The sequence below is a fragment of the Eutrigla gurnardus genome (assembly GCF_963514095.1).
Source record: "Eutrigla gurnardus genome assembly, chromosome: 16".
NCBI classification, from domain to species: Eukaryota; Metazoa; Chordata; class Actinopteri; order Perciformes; family Triglidae; genus Eutrigla; species Eutrigla gurnardus.
The window spans coordinates 535084-552282 of record NC_139927.1 but is presented as its reverse complement, the minus strand read 5'-3'; the positions used below and the strand labels follow the sequence as shown (position 1 = coordinate 552282).

The following is a 17199-nucleotide window of genomic DNA, read 5'->3' as shown; positions in this document are numbered from 1 at the left end:
TTTTAGAACACCATCTGTCCATTTAACTTCTTGCTGTATTTTGGATTCAAGTCTTTTACAATTCTGATTTAGAACGAAGAGAAAACTACGGAAGCTGGAGAAGAAAAAACACTGAAAAACTGTTAAGAACATATTAAAAAAGTTAGACGGCAGTTTTTTTCAGTTTCTTTGGAAGATAACAGATCAGACATTTACCACAACATTGCAACATGCAATGAGACTGCGTTTGGTTTACCTTCCTGGATTGCCAAATTCTGGGTAAACAATGACTAAAGGAGTTCATCCATTGCTATAAAAAGAGACATGGATGTACTGGACCATCACAGAGATTTACATCACATTGCTCACTCAAGTTCTCTTTGACAGCCTCCTGCATACTTTGACTCAAAGAAAGGTAAGGACTAAATATGTATTCCTCATTTACTGACAGTAGGACCAGGACAGTTGTTAGACATCTGTTCAGTTGATATGTATTCTGGCTTAAAACCTGCATGATAAAAGGAGTAAAAATTAACAACTTTCTTCTTAAAAGTCACTAACTGTGGCCCCTGTCGTATATTTGCTTCTTGTTTTTCAGGATGAAGTGCATCGCACTCTTTCTTGTGTTGTCCATGGTCGTCCTCATGACTGAAGTTGAAGGGGGTTTCACTTCCCATGGAGGTACAGTCGCAGAATCTATATTCATAGAACATATTTTATACATAGTTACGACACACGAGTGTGTACAATGAATGTCTATAACCCTCCACTATACCATGTGTTCATACTGATTACTCTACAAACACATGTTACTGGGACACTGTTACTGTTTTCTGTGATTAAACATGAAGAGTTAACCTAATCTTGTTGTTCTCTTCTCTATTTAGATCACAACGGAAACAATGGGTAAGTACTTCTGTTTCTACCATTGTTATTGTGTTTTCAACAAAGAAACTACTATCATTACAATAAATATTCAACTAAATGCAACATTCATGTAATTGTGGAAGTAAATGAGATACAACTCATAGTACTAGTACAAACACTACTACTTCAACTTCTTCTCTTCTTATAACATTATGTTCTGCTGCTGAATCTTCTCTTCATCCACCAGGGGTAACTTCGAGGGCAATAACAACCAGGGGGGGGCCACGTCTGGTAATGACCAGGGGGGTTACAGGTATGGAGCTCAGGAAGAGCAGCTGGACAAACGTTCAGATCGTTACCACTGAGACCAGACTCGTTCTGACTCGACTGAAGAAGCCACTTCACTGAAAATTCCTGCTTCTTGCTGTTCAACATAAGAAATGTCAACCAATTGTTCATAATAAATATGTGTTTACTTGGTAAATTGAGGAATTTTGAAGTGGTTGGTGAGAATGGTGTCGTGAATAAATAAGCATTCTAAAAAATCTAATTCTGTCTATTGTCTTATTAAAAATGTAATGAAATGTTTGTGTTTTTCAACAATTACATTACATTTACATTTACATTGAGGTCATTTAGCAGACGCTTTTGTCCAAAGCGACTTACAATAAGTACATTTGTCAAAAGAAGGGAACAAGGAAACCACAACGAATCATTGCCGATAAAGTAAGAGCTAAAAGTAGAACAAGTGTTAGGTCCTCATCTGAGTAAACTAGTAGTTCAAGAGCAACAGTGCTACGATCAGAGTGCTATAGATAAGGGTGTTTTTTTTTTTTTTTTTTTTTTGGGGGGGGCGGGGGGGAGGTCATGCTAGTCGAGGTGAAGTCTGAACAGGTGAGTCTTGAGCCTTTTTCGGAAAATGGCAAATGACTCAGCTGTCCTGACATTAGTCGGGAGTTCGTTCCACCACTGAGGCGCCAGAACAGAGAAGAGTCTGGACTTTGCTGAGCGACATTTGTTTGATGTTTGATTGTTTGATGTCAATTTATAGTGGTCATCAGTCATTCAGTTCTTTTTTTCCTCCAAATTCTTTTATTGAGTTTTGGCAGACAGATAAAAAGAGAAAAGTACAACAGTTGTATCATACATCATTGCATCTGCTTTAAGGTGGGAAAAGAAAAGAAAAACCCTGACATACCTCCCACTATCCCTCCCAACAGCCCATGTCAGACGTAGTCACAGTAAACAACGAAGCAATTACATAACACATAACATAAGGAGATAATTCAGGTACAATGAAACAAAATAGATCAAAAATTGTTGAAAATATTAAAAATAATTAGAGTAACAAAAAAATAGATAAATATAAAAAAATAAAGGGGGGGGGGGGGTGCTTTCTCCTTCCAAGTATAAGGAAGTATCCTCAGCAGCATCAGGAATAACAGTGAGACTTTCACTAATAAAAGCCAGCAGTGGGTCTCAAGTTTTGTGGAATGCTGTCAAAGATCCCTTCTGTGAGAACCTTAACTTCTCTAACTGTAGGCATTGTAACATTTCATGTATCCAACTATTGTGAGTCGGGGGAGAAACATGTTTCCATATAAGGAGAATGGTACGTCTGGCGAGCAGGTTGGTAAAGGCCACGACACGCTGTGTAGTGATGGACAGATTTTTAAACGGAGGGAGCAGTCAGGGATTTGGTTCCAAATTTGTGTTAAGAGCCTGTTTGAGGATTTGAAATATATCGGACCAGAACTCAGCAAGTCTTGGGCACGTCCAGAACATGTGTGTGATCAGCTGGGGACTGCTTACAACGCTTACAAGCATCACTGTGACTAGGGTGTATCTTAACCTATTTAGCATTGGTGAAATGGGCTCTGTGAAGCACCTTCCACTGTAATAGGCCATGCCTGGCACAAATCGAGGATGAGTGAACCAGTTTTAAATGTCCCTCCACTGGACCTCAGTAACGTCTACCCCAAATCCTTTTCCCATGGATTTTTAGGCGATACAGTGGGGACTGGGCTCAGAAGAGCAATCTTATTATAAATGACAGATATCAGTCTTCTGTGTTGTATGTTGAGAGACAGGAACTGGTCCATCTCAGCTTCAGGGGGACGGTTCGGAAAATGAGGGAATTGCTTTTGGATAAAATGTCTCATTTGAAGGTACCAAAAAAAGTGGCTATTAGGCAGGTTGCATTTGTCCGACATAGATGCAAAGGACGTAAAAACACCCTCGTCATGCAGGTCATGAAGCGATTTGAGGCCCTAATCTGACCATATGCCAAATGTAGGATCGGTGCAGGAAGGGAGAAACGCATAGTTATTCAACACTGGGGCAAGGATCGAAGCACTTTGCAAGCCGTACTGCTTCCTGCACTGGATCCAAATTTGAATGGTATTGGTGAGGACCAGATTGGGTGAGACGCTATGGGCAGTTATGGAGAGCTGTGAAAAATCGTGGAGTGCAAAGAGCAGGAGGAATAATAACAATACAGAGTATTTCCATAATATAATACATTAGTATCAGTTCTGTGTCTGAAATCAAATTTCAAATATGGTGGTAATACTATGAATAATATAGCAAACACACGGGGTTGACACAAATAAACAAGAGTTCATGTTTGCACCTGGGACACCTTCCATAGTTAATGTTGCACCATGATGATGATCTGGTCTTGATCCTGATTCACTCTACAGAGAAGTCAGTCACCTTAATCATCGTGAGTCATCTTCTTCAAACCCACTGAATTTCATAACCGAGAAAGAGGAAGAAAGTAGAAGCTGCTCGACTTGGCACACAAGTTCTGCATGAGAGGTATCAATCATCATTATATACCATTATATACATTATATATACCATAAGGTACACTACTTTTCATCTCTGCATGATATTATGTACACACACAGATACACAATATTGCCAAAAGTATTCGCTCACCTGCTTTGACTTGCATATGAACTTAAGTGACCTCCATTCTTAATCCATAGGGTTAAATATGACATCGGTCCATCCTTTGCAGCTATAACAGCTTCAACTCTTCCAGAAGGCGTTCCACAAGGTTTAGGAGTGTGTTTATGGGACGTTTGGACCATTCTTCCAGAAGTGTATTTGTGAGATCACACTGATGTTGGAGGGAAGGCCTGGCTCTCAGTCTCCACTCTAATTCATCCCAAAGGTGTTCTATCGGGTTGAGGTCAGGACTCTGTGCAGACCAGTCAAGTTCATCAACACCAAACTCTCTCCTCCATGTCTTTATGGACCTTGCTTTGTGCACTGGTGCACAGTCATGTTGGAACAGGAAGGGGCCATCCCCAAACTGGTCCTCAAAGTTGGGAGCATGGAATTGTCCAACATCTCTTGGTCTGCTGAAGCATTCAGAGTTCCTTTCACTGGAACTAAGGGGCCAAGCCCAGCTCCTGAAAAACAGCCCCACACCATAATCCCCCTCCACCAAACTTTACAGGTGGCACAATGCAGTCAGACAAGTACCGTTGTCCTGGCAACCGCCAAACCCAGACTCATCCATCAGATTACCAGATGAAGAAGCGTGATTGGTTACTCTAGAGAACGTTTCCACTTCTCTACAGTCCAGTGGCGGCGTGCTTTACACCACTGCATCCAACGCTTTGCATTGCACTTGCTGATGTATGGCTTGGATGCAGCTCATCTCCATGGAAACCCATTCCATGAAGCTCTCTACACTGTTCTTGAGCTAATCTGAAGGCCACATGAAGTTTGGAGGTCTGTAGTGATTGACTCTGCAGAAAGTTGGTGACCTCTGTGCACTATGTGCCTCAGTATCTGCTGACCTCACTCCGTCATTTTACGTGGCCGACCACTTCTTGGCTGAGTTGCTGTCGTTCCCAATCGCTTCCACTTTGTTATGATCCCACTGACAGTTGACTGTGGAATATTTAGGAGTGAGGACATTTCACGACTGGACTTGTTACACTGGTGGCATCCAATCACAGTACCACACTGGAATTCACTGAGCTCCTGAGAGCGACCCATTCTTTCACAAATGTTTGTAGAAACAGTATGCATGCCTAGGTACTTGCTTTTATACACCTGTGGCCATGGAAGTGATTGGAACACATATTCATATATATATATATATAAGTCAAGTTATTTTATGAGACAGTTTTCAATCAGGTTTTAGCCCTTGTTAAATGCGAATGACCTACTGTACTTCTGTAGGAAATCCTCTGTAGCTCAATTTAATTGGGGTGTTCCTCAAGGATCCATTCTTAGTCCACTATTGTTTTCAATACACACGCCTCCTCTCAGACATGTCTACCAGGACTTTAATCCATGTCTTGCTCGTAGCTTCATCACATACTGGTTGTTCTGTGCAAATTTGGGCCTCTGGGCCTGTGCGAGGTAGGCCCCCTCAGTGATCCATAAAGTCATAATCATATCCTTGGAAAGTGAGAAAAATATTTGTATCATGCCTGTGTTTGGATTTGACTAAATTATGATTCTGAGAAGGACTATGAATTTAAGTTACAGCAATCAGTACTTTGGCCCTGAAGGGTAAACGGCAACGACATTAACAAAAACACAAGGACAAAAAGAACAACACAACGCTTTGTTGTGTTTTTGTTAATGTCGTATTTTTGTTAATGTCGTGTTTTTGTTAATGTTGTTGCCGTTTGCCCTTCAGGGCCACCGTAAATATGGGAGCAAATGTCTTTAACTACAATACCTAATCATAGTTTTTAGAACACCATCTGTCCATTTAACTTCTTGCTGTATTTTGGATTCAAGTCTTTTACAATTCTGATTCAGAACGAAGAGAAAACTACGGAAGCTGGAGAAGAAAAAACACTGAAAAACTGTTAAGAACATATTAAAAAAGTTAGACGGCAGTTTTTTTCAGTTTCTTTGGAAAGATAACAGATCAGACATTTACCACAACATTGCAACATGCAATGAGACTGCGTTTGGTTTACCTTCCTGGATTGCCAAATTCTGGGTAAACAATGACTAAAGGAGTTCATCCATTGCTATAAAAAGAGACATGGATGTACTGGACCATCACAGAGATTTACATCACATTGCTCACTCAAGTTCTCTTTGACAGCCTCCTGCATACTTTGACTCAAAGAAAGGTAAGGACTAAATATGTATTCCTCATTTACTGACAGTAGGACCAGGACAGTTGTTAGACATCTGTTCAGTTGATATGTATTCTGGCTTAAAACCTGCATGATAAAAGGAGTAAAAATTAACAACTTTCTTCTTAAAAGTCACTAACTGTGGCCCCTGTCGTATATTTGCTTCTTGTTTTTCAGGATGAAGTGCATCGCGCTCTTTCTTGTGTTGTCCATGGTCGTCCTCATGACTGAAGTTGAAGGGGGTTTCACTTCCCATGGAGGTACAGTCGCAGAATCTATATTCATAGAACATATTTTATACATAGTTACGACACACGAGTGTTTACAATGAATGTCTATAACCCTCCACTATACCATGTGTTCATACTGATTACTCTACAAACACACGTTACTGGGACACTGTTACTGTTTTCTGTGATTAAACATGAAGAGTTAACCTAATCTTGTTGTTCTCTTCTCTATTTAGATCACAACGGAAACAATGGGTAAGTACTTCTGTTTCTACCATTGTTATTGTGTTTTCAACAAAGAAACTACTATCATTACAATAAATATTCAACTAAATGCAACATTCATGTAATTGTGGAAGTAAATGAGATACAACTCATAGTACTAGTACAAACACTACTACTTCAACTTCTTCTCTTCTTATAACATTATGTTCTGCTGCTGAATCTTCTCTTCATCCACCAGGGGTAACTTCGAGGGCAATAACAACCAGGGGGGGGCCACGTCTGGTAATGACCAGGGGGGTTCCAGGTATGGAGCTCAGGAAGAGCAGCTGGACAAACGTTCAGATCGTTACCACTGAGACCAGACTCGTTCTGACTCGACTGAAGAAGCCACTTCACTGAAAATTCCTGCTTCTTGCTGTTCAACATAAGAAATGTCAACCAATTGTTCATAATAAATATGTGCTTACTTGGTAAATTGAGGAATTTTGAAGTGGTTGGTGAGAATGGTGTCGTGAATAAATAAGCATTCTAAAAAATCTAATTCTGTCTATTGTCTTATTAAAAATGTAATGAAATGTTTGTGTTTTTCAACAATTTATAGTGGTCATCAGTCATTCAGTTCTTTTTTTCCTCCAAATTCTTTTATTGAGTTTTGGCAGACAGATAAAAAGAGAAAAGTACAACAGTTGTATCATACATCATTGCATCTGCTTTAAGGTGGGAAAAGAAAAGAAAAACCCCGACATACCTCCCACTATCCCTCCCAACAGCCCATGTCAGACGTAGTCACAGTAAACAACGAAGCAATTACATAACACATAACATAAGGAGATAATTCAGGTACAATGAAACAAAATAGATCAAAAATTGTTGAAAATATTAAAAAAAATTAGAGTAACAAAAAAATAGATAAATATAAAAAAATAAAGGGGGGGGGTGCTCTCTCCTTCCAAGTATTAGGAAGTATCCTCAGCAGCATCAGGAATAACAGTGAGACTATCACTAATAAAAGCCAGCAGTGGGTCTCAAGTTTTGTGGAATGCTGTCAAAGATCCCTTCTATGAGAACCTTAACTTCTCTAACTGTAGGCATTGTAACATTTCATGTATCCAACTATTGTGAGTCGGGGGAGAAACATGTTTCCATATAAGGAGAATGGTACGTCTGGCGAGCAGGTTGGTAAAGGCCACGACACGCTGTGTAGTGATGGACAGATTTTTAAAAGGAGGGAGCAGTCAGGGATTTGGTTCCAAATTTGTGTTAAGAGCCTGTTTGAGGATTTGAAATATATCGGACCAGAACTCAGCAAGTCTTGGGCACGTCCAGAACATGTGTGTGATCAGCTGGGGACTGCTTACAATGCTTACAAGCATCACTGTGACTAGGGTGTATCTTAACCTATTTAGCATTGGTGAAATGGGCTCTGTGAAGCACCTTCCACTGTAATAGGCCGTGCCTGGCACAAATCGAGGATGAGTGAACCAGTTTTAAATAGTAACGTCAGTAACGTCTACCCAAATCCTTTTCCCATGGATTTTTAGGCGATACAGTGGGGACTGGGCTCAGAAGAGCAATCTTATTATAAATGACAGATATCAGTCTTCTGTGTTGTATGTTGAGAGACAGGAACTGGTCCATCTCAGCTTCAGGGGGACGGTTCGGAAAATGAGGGAATTGCTTTTGGATAAAATGTCTCATTTGAAGGTACCAAAAAAAGTGGCTATTAGGCAGGTTGCATTTGTCCGACATAGATGCAAAGGACGTAAAAACACCCTCGTCATGCAGGTCATGAAGAGATTTGAGGCCCTAATCCGACCATATGCCAAATGTAGGATCGGTGCAGGAAGGGAGAAACACCTAGTTATTCAACACTGGGGCAAGGATCGAAGCACTTTGCAAGCCGTACTGCTTCCTGAACTGGATCCAAATTTTAATGGTATTGGTGAGGACCAGATTGGGTGAGACCCTATGGGCAGTTATGGGGAGCTGTGAGCAAATCGTGGAGTGCAAAGAGCAGGAGGAATAATAACAATACAGAGTATTTCCATAATATAATACATTAGTATCAGTTCTGTGTCTGAAATCAAATTTCAAATATGGTGGTAATACTATGTATAATATACCAAACACACGGGGTTGACACAAATAAACAAGAGTTCATGTTTGCACCTGGGACACCTTCCATAGTTAATGTTGCACCATGATGATGATCTGGTCTTGATCCTGATTCACTCTACAGAGAAGTCAGTCACCTTAATCATCGTGAGTCATCTTCTTCAAACCCACTGAATTTCATAACCGAGAAAGAGGAAGAAAGTAGAAGCTGCTCGACTTGGCACACAAGTTCTGCATGAGAGGTATCAATCATCATTATATACCATTATATACATTATATATACCATAAGGTACACTACTTTTCATCTCTGCATGATATTATGTACACACACAGATACACTATATTGCCAAAAGTAGTCGCTCACCTGCTTTGACTTGCATATGAACTTAAGTGACCACCATTCTTAATCCATAGGGTTAAATATGACATCGGTCCATCCTTTGCAGCTATAACAGCTTCAACTCTTCCAGAAGGCGTTCCACAAGGTTTAGGAGTGTGTTTATGGGACGTTTGGACCATTCTTCCAGAAGTGTATTTGTGAGATCACACTGATGTTGGAGGGAAGGCCTGGCTCTCAGTCTCCACTCTAATTCATCCCAAAGGTGTTCTATCGGGTTGAGGTCAGGACTCTGTGCAGACCAGTCAAGTTCATCTACACCAAACTCTCTCCTCCATGTCTTTATGGACCTTGCTTTGTGCACTGGTGCACAGTCATGTTGGAACAGGAAGGGGCCATCCCCAAACTGGTCCTCAAAGTTGGGAGCATGGAATTGTCCAACATCTCTTGGTCTGCTGAAGCATTCAGAGTTCCTTTCACTGGAACTAAGGGGTCAAGCCCAGCTCCTGAAAAACAGCCCCACACCATAATCCCCCTCCACCAAACTTTACAGGTGGCACAATGCAGTCAGACAAGTACCGTTGTCCTGGCAACCGCCAAACCCAGACTCATCCATCAGATTACCAGATGAAGAAGCGTGATTGGTCACTCCAGAGAACGTCTCCACTGCTCTAGAGTCCAGTGGCGGCGTGCTTTACACCACTGCATCCAACGCTTTGCATTGCACTTGCTGATGTATGGCTTGGATGCAGCTCATCTCCATGGTAACCCATTCCATGAAGGTCTCTACACTGTTCTTGAGCTAATCTGAAGGCCACATGAAGTTTGGAGGTCTGTAGTGATTGACTCTGCAGAAAGTTGGTGACCTCTGTGCACTATGTGCCTCAGTATCTGCTGACCTCACTCCGTCATTTTACGTGGCCGACCACTTCTTGGCTGAGTTGCTGTCGTTCCCAATCGCTTCCACTTTGTTATGATCCCACTGACAGTTGACTGTGGAATATTTAGGAGTGAGGACATTTCACGACTGGACTTGTTACACGGGTGGCATCCAATCACAGTACCACACTGGAATTCACTGAGCTCCTGAGAGCGACCCATTCTTTCACAAATGTTTGTAGAAACAGTCTGCATGCCTAGGTACTTGCTTTTATACACCTGTGGCCACGGAAGTGATTGGAACACATATTCATATATATATATAAGTCAAGTTCTTTTATGAGACAGTTTTCAATCAGGTCTTAGCCCTTGTTAAATGCGAATGACCTACTGTACTTCTGTAGAAAATCCTCTGTAGCTCAATTTAATTGGGGTGTTCCTCAAGGATCCATTCTTAGTCCACTATTGTTTTCAATAAACACGCCTCCTCTCAGACATGTCTACCAGGACTTTAATCCATGTCTTGCTCGTAGCTTCATCACATACTGGTTGTTCTGTGCAAATTTGGGCCTCTGGGCCTGTGCGAGGTAGGCCCCCTCAGTGATCCATAAAGTCATAATCATATCCTTGGAAAGTGAGAAAAATATTTGTATCATGCCTGTGTTTGGATTTGACTAAATTATGATTCTGAGAAGGACTATGAATTTAAGTTACAGCAATCAGTACTTTGGCCCTGAAGGGTAAACGGCAACGACATTAACAAAAACAAAAACACAAGGACAAAAAGAACAACACAACGCTTTGTTGTGTTTTTGTTAATGTCGTATTTTTGTTAATGTCGTGTTTTTGTTAATGTTGTTGCCGTTTGCCCTTCAGGGCCACCGTAAATATGGGAGCAAATGTCTTTAACTACAATACCTAATCATAGTTTTTAGAACACCATCTGTCCATTTAACTTCTTGCTGTATTTTGGATTCAAGTCTTTTACAATTCTGATTCAGAACGAAGAGAAAACTACGGAAGCTGGAGAAGAAAAAACACTGAAAAACTGTTAAGAACATATTAAAAAAGTCAGACGGCAGTTTTTTTCAGTTTCTTTGGAAAGATAACAGATCAGACATTTACCACAACATTGCAACATGCAATGAGACTGCGTTTGGTTTACCTTCCTGGATTGCCAAATTCTGGGTAAACAATGACTAAAGGAGTTCATCCATTGCTATAAAAAGAGACATGGATGTACTGGACCATCACAGAGATTTACATCACATTGCTCACTCAAGTTCTCTTTGACAGCCTCCTGCATACTTTGACTCAAAGAAAGGTAAGGACTAAATATGTATTCCTCATTTACTGACAGTAGGACCAGGACAGTTGTTAGACATCTGTTCAGTTGATATGTATTCTGGCTTAAAACCTGCATGATAAAAGGAGTAAAAATTAACAACTTTCTTCTTAAAAGTCACTAACTGTGGCCCCTGTCGTATATTTGCTTCTTGTTTTTCAGGATGAAGTGCATCGCGCTCTTTCTTGTGTTGTCCATGGTCGTCCTCATGACTGAAGTTGAAGGGGGTTTCACTACCCATGGAGGTACAGTCGCAGAATCTATATTCATAGAACATATTTTATACATAGTTACGACACACGAGTGTGCACAATGAATGTCTATAACCCTCCACTATACCATGTGTTCATACTGATTACTCTACAAACACACGTTACTGGGACACTGTTACTGTTTTCTGTGATTAAACATGAAGAGTTAACCTAATCTTGTTGTTCTCTTCTCTATTTAGATCACAACGGAAACAATGGGTAAGTACTTCTGTTTCTACCATTGTTATTGTGTTTTCAACAAAGAAACTACTATCATTACAATAAATATTCAACTAAATGCAACATTCATGTAATTGTGGAAGTAAATGAGATACAACTCATAGTACTAGTACAAACACTACTACTTCAACTTCTTCTCTTCTTATAACATTATGTTCTGCTGCTGAATCTTCTCTTCATCCACCAGGGGTAACTTCGAGGGCAATAACAACCAGGGGGGGGCCACGTCTGGTAATGACCAGGGGGGTTCCAGGTATGGAGCTCAGGAAGAGCAGCTGGACAAACGTTCAGATCGTTACCACTGAGACCAGACTCGTTCTGACTCGACTGAAGAAGCCACTTCACTGAAAATTCCTGCTTCTTGCTGTTCAACATAAGAAATGTCAACCAATTGTTCATAATAAATATGTGCTTACTTGGTAAATTGAGGAATTTTGAAGTGGTTGGTGAGAATGGTGTCGTGAATAAATAAGCATTCTAAAAAATCTAATTCTGTCTATTGTCTTATTAAAAATGTAATGAAATGTTTGTGTTTTTCAACAATTTATAGTGGTCATCAGTCATTCAGTTCTTTTTTTCCTCCAAATTCTTTTATTGAGTTTTGGCAGACAGATAAAAAGAGAAAAGTACAACAGTTGTATCATACATCATTGCATCTGCTTTAAGGTGGGAAAAGAAAAGAAAAACCCCGACATACCTCCCACTATCCCTCCCAACAGCCCATGTCAGACGTAGTCACAGTAAACAACGAAGCAATTACATAACACATAACATAAGGAGATAATTCAGGTACAATGAAACAAAATAGATCAAAAATTGTTGAAAATATTAAAAAAAATTAGAGTAACAAAAAAATAGATAAATATAAAAAAATAAAGGGGGGGGGTGCTCTCTCCTTCCAAGTATTAGGAAGTATCCTCAGCAGCATCAGGAATAACAGTGAGACTATCACTAATAAAAGCCAGCAGTGGGTCTCAAGTTTTGTGGAATGCTGTCAAAGATCCCTTCTATGAGAACCTTAACTTCTCTAACTGTAGGCATTGTAACATTTCATGTATCCAACTATTGTGAGTCGGGGGAGAAACATGTTTCCATATAAGGAGAATGGTACGTCTGGCGAGCAGGTTGGTAAAGGCCACGACACGCTGTGTAGTGATGGACAGATTTTTAAAAGGAGGGAGCAGTCAGGGATTTGGTTCCAAATTTGTGTTAAGAGCCTGTTTGAGGATTTGAAATATATCGGACCAGAACTCAGCAAGTCTTGGGCACGTCCAGAACATGTGTGTGATCAGCTGGGGACTGCTTACAATGCTTACAAGCATCACTGTGACTAGGGTGTATCTTAACCTATTTAGCATTGGTGAAATGGGCTCTGTGAAGCACCTTCCACTGTAATAGGCCGTGCCTGGCACAAATCGAGGATGAGTGAACCAGTTTTAAATAGTAACGTCAGTAACGTCTACCCAAATCCTTTTCCCATGGATTTTTAGGCGATACAGTGGGGACTGGGCTCAGAAGAGCAATCTTATTATAAATGACAGATATCAGTCTTCTGTGTTGTATGTTGAGAGACAGGAACTGGTCCATCTCAGCTTCAGGGGGACGGTTCGGAAAATGAGGGAATTGCTTTTGGATAAAATGTCTCATTTGAAGGTACCAAAAAAAGTGGCTATTAGGCAGGTTGCATTTGTCCGACATAGATGCAAAGGACGTAAAAACACCCTCGTCATGCAGGTCATGAAGAGATTTGAGGCCCTAATCCGACCATATGCCAAATGTAGGATCGGTGCAGGAAGGGAGAAACACCTAGTTATTCAACACTGGGGCAAGGATCGAAGCACTTTGCAAGCCGTACTGCTTCCTGAACTGGATCCAAATTTTAATGGTATTGGTGAGGACCAGATTGGGTGAGACCCTATGGGCAGTTATGGGGAGCTGTGAGCAAATCGTGGAGTGCAAAGAGCAGGAGGAATAATAACAATACAGAGTATTTCCATAATATAATACATTAGTATCAGTTCTGTGTCTGAAATCAAATTTCAAATATGGTGGTAATACTATGTATAATATACCAAACACACGGGGTTGACACAAATAAACAAGAGTTCATGTTTGCACCTGGGACACCTTCCATAGTTAATGTTGCACCATGATGATGATCTGGTCTTGATCCTGATTCACTCTACAGAGAAGTCAGTCACCTTAATCATCGTGAGTCATCTTCTTCAAACCCACTGAATTTCATAACCGAGAAAGAGGAAGAAAGTAGAAGCTGCTCGACTTGGCACACAAGTTCTGCATGAGAGGTATCAATCATCATTATATACCATTATATACATTATATATACCATAAGGTACACTACTTTTCATCTCTGCATGATATTATGTACACACACAGATACACTATATTGCCAAAAGTAGTCGCTCACCTGCTTTGACTTGCATATGAACTTAAGTGACCACCATTCTTAATCCATAGGGTTAAATATGACATCGGTCCATCCTTTGCAGCTATAACAGCTTCAACTCTTCCAGAAGGCGTTCCACAAGGTTTAGGAGTGTGTTTATGGGACGTTTGGACCATTCTTCCAGAAGTGTATTTGTGAGATCACACTGATGTTGGAGGGAAGGCCTGGCTCTCAGTCTCCACTCTAATTCATCCCAAAGGTGTTCTATCGGGTTGAGGTCAGGACTCTGTGCAGACCAGTCAAGTTCATCTACACCAAACTCTCTCCTCCATGTCTTTATGGACCTTGCTTTGTGCACTGGTGCACAGTCATGTTGGAACAGGAAGGGGCCATCCCCAAACTGGTCCTCAAAGTTGGGAGCATGGAATTGTCCAACATCTCTTGGTCTGCTGAAGCATTCAGAGTTCCTTTCACTGGAACTAAGGGGTCAAGCCCAGCTCCTGAAAAACAGCCCCACACCATAATCCCCCTCCACCAAACTTTACAGGTGGCACAATGCAGTCAGACAAGTACCGTTGTCCTGGCAACCGCCAAACCCAGACTCATCCATCAGATTACCAGATGAAGAAGCGTGATTGGTCACTCCAGAGAACGTCTCCACTGCTCTAGAGTCCAGTGGCGGCGTGCTTTACACCACTGCATCCAACGCTTTGCATTGCACTTGCTGATGTATGGCTTGGATGCAGCTCATCTCCATGGTAACCCATTCCATGAAGGTCTCTACACTGTTCTTGAGCTAATCTGAAGGCCACATGAAGTTTGGAGGTCTGTAGTGATTGACTCTGCAGAAAGTTGGTGACCTCTGTGCACTATGTGCCTCAGTATCTGCTGACCTCACTCCGTCATTTTACGTGGCCGACCACTTCTTGGCTGAGTTGCTGTCGTTCCCAATCGCTTCCACTTTGTTATGATCCCACTGACAGTTGACTGTGGAATATTTAGGAGTGAGGACATTTCACGACTGGACTTGTTACACGGGTGGCATCCAATCACAGTACCACACTGGAATTCACTGAGCTCCTGAGAGCGACCCATTCTTTCACAAATGTTTGTAGAAACAGTCTGCATGCCTAGGTACTTGCTTTTATACACCTGTGGCCACGGAAGTGATTGGAACACATATTCATATATATATATAAGTCAAGTTCTTTTATGAGACAGTTTTCAATCAGGTCTTAGCCCTTGTTAAATGCGAATGACCTACTGTACTTCTGTAGAAAATCCTCTGTAGCTCAATTTAATTGGGGTGTTCCTCAAGGATCCATTCTTAGTCCACTATTGTTTTCAATAAACACGCCTCCTCTCAGACATGTCTACCAGGACTTTAATCCATGTCTTGCTCGTAGCTTCATCACATACTGGTTGTTCTGTGCAAATTTGGGCCTCTGGGCCTGTGCGAGGTAGGCCCCCTCAGTGATCCATAAAGTCATAATCATATCCTTGGAAAGTGAGAAAAATATTTGTATCATGCCTGTGTTTGGATTTGACTAAATTATGATTCTGAGAAGGACTATGAATTTAAGTTACAGCAATCAGTACTTTGGCCCTGAAGGGTAAACGGCAACGACATTAACAAAAACAAAAACACAAGGACAAAAAGAACAACACAACGCTTTGTTGTGTTTTTGTTAATGTCGTATTTTTGTTAATGTCGTGTTTTTGTTAATGTTGTTGCCGTTTGCCCTTCAGGGCCACCGTAAATATGGGAGCAAATGTCTTTAACTACAATACCTAATCATAGTTTTTAGAACACCATCTGTCCATTTAACTTCTTGCTGTATTTTGGATTCAAGTCTTTTACAATTCTGATTCAGAACGAAGAGAAAACTACGGAAGCTGGAGAAGAAAAAACACTGAAAAACTGTTAAGAACACATTAAAAAAGTTAGACGGCAGTTTTTTTCAGTTTCTTTGGAAAGATAACAGATCAAACATTTACCACAACATTGCAACATGCAATGAGACTGCGTTTGGTTTACCTTCCTGGATTGCCAAATTCTGGGTAAACAATGACTAAAGGAGTTCATCCATTGCTATAAAAAGAGACATGGATGTACTGGACCATCACAGAGATTTACATCACATTGCTCACTCAAGTTCTCTTTGACAGCCTCCTGCATACTTTGACTCAAAGAAAGGTAAGGACTAAATATGTATTCCTCATTTACTGACAGTAGGACCAGGACAGTTGTTAGACATCTGTTCAGTTGATATGTATTCTGGCTTAAAACCTGCATGATAAAAGGAGTAAAAATTAACAACTTTCTTCTTAAAAGTCACTAACTGTGGCCCCTGTCGTATGTTTGCTTCTTGTTTTTCAGGATGAAGTGCATCGCGCTCTTTCTTGTGTTGTCCATGGTCGTCCTCATGACTGAAGTTGAAGGGGGTTTCACTTCCCATGGAGGTACAGTCGCAGAATCTATATTCATAGAACATATTTTATACATAGTTACGACACACGAGTGTGTACAATGAATGTCTATAACCCTCCACTATACCATATGTTCATACTGATTACTCTACAAACACACGTTACTGGGACACTGTTACTGTTTTCTGTGATTAAACATGAAGAGTTAACCTAATCTTGTTGTTCTCTTCTCTATTTAGATCACAACGGAAACAATGGGTAAGTACTTCTGTTTCTACCATTGTTATTGTGTTTTCAACAAAGAAACTACTATCATTACAATAAATATTCAACTAAATGCAACATTCATGTAATTGTGGAAGTAAATGAGATACAACTCATAGTACTAGTACAAACACTACTACTTCAACTTCTTCTCTTCTTATAACATTATGTTCTGCTGCTGAATCTTCTCTTCATCCACCAGGGGTAACTTCGAGGGCAATAACAACCAGGGGGGGGCCACGTCTGGTAATGACCAGGGGGGTTCCAGGTATGGAGCTCAGGAAGAGCAGCTGGAGAAACGTTCAGATCGTTACCACTGAGACCAGACTCGTTCTGACTCGACTGAAGAAGCCACTTCACTGAAAATTCCTGCTTCTTGCTGTTCAACATAAGAAATGTCAACCAATTGTTCATAATAAATATGTGCTTACTTGGTAAATTGAGGAATTTTGAAGTGGTTGGTGAGAATGGTGTCGTGAATAAATAAGCATTCTAAAAAATCTAA

The 17199-nt window shown here is 40.7% G+C and overlaps 4 long non-coding RNA genes across 4 annotated transcripts; all 4 read left to right on the top strand.

The window, feature by feature from the left end:
* The first annotated feature begins 228 nt into the window (after positions 1–228).
* Positions 229–1396, top strand: LOC311026988. Its single transcript, XR_014598541.1, has 4 exons — positions 229–394; positions 578–660; positions 867–885; positions 1094–1396. It is a non-coding gene; the product is annotated as an uncharacterized lncRNA (long non-coding RNA).
* A 4748-nt stretch (positions 1397–6144) lies between these two features.
* LOC311026914 lies at positions 6145–6965 on the top strand. Its single transcript, XR_014598536.1, has 3 exons — positions 6145–6229; positions 6436–6454; positions 6663–6965. It is a non-coding gene; the product is annotated as an uncharacterized lncRNA (long non-coding RNA).
* A 4327-nt stretch (positions 6966–11292) lies between these two features.
* On the top strand, positions 11293–12082 carry LOC311027104. Its single transcript, XR_014598563.1, has 3 exons — positions 11293–11346; positions 11553–11571; positions 11780–12082. It is a non-coding gene; the product is annotated as an uncharacterized lncRNA (long non-coding RNA).
* A 4296-nt stretch (positions 12083–16378) lies between these two features.
* Positions 16379–17199, top strand: LOC311026679. Its single transcript, XR_014598513.1, has 3 exons — positions 16379–16463; positions 16670–16688; positions 16897–17199. It is a non-coding gene; the product is annotated as an uncharacterized lncRNA (long non-coding RNA).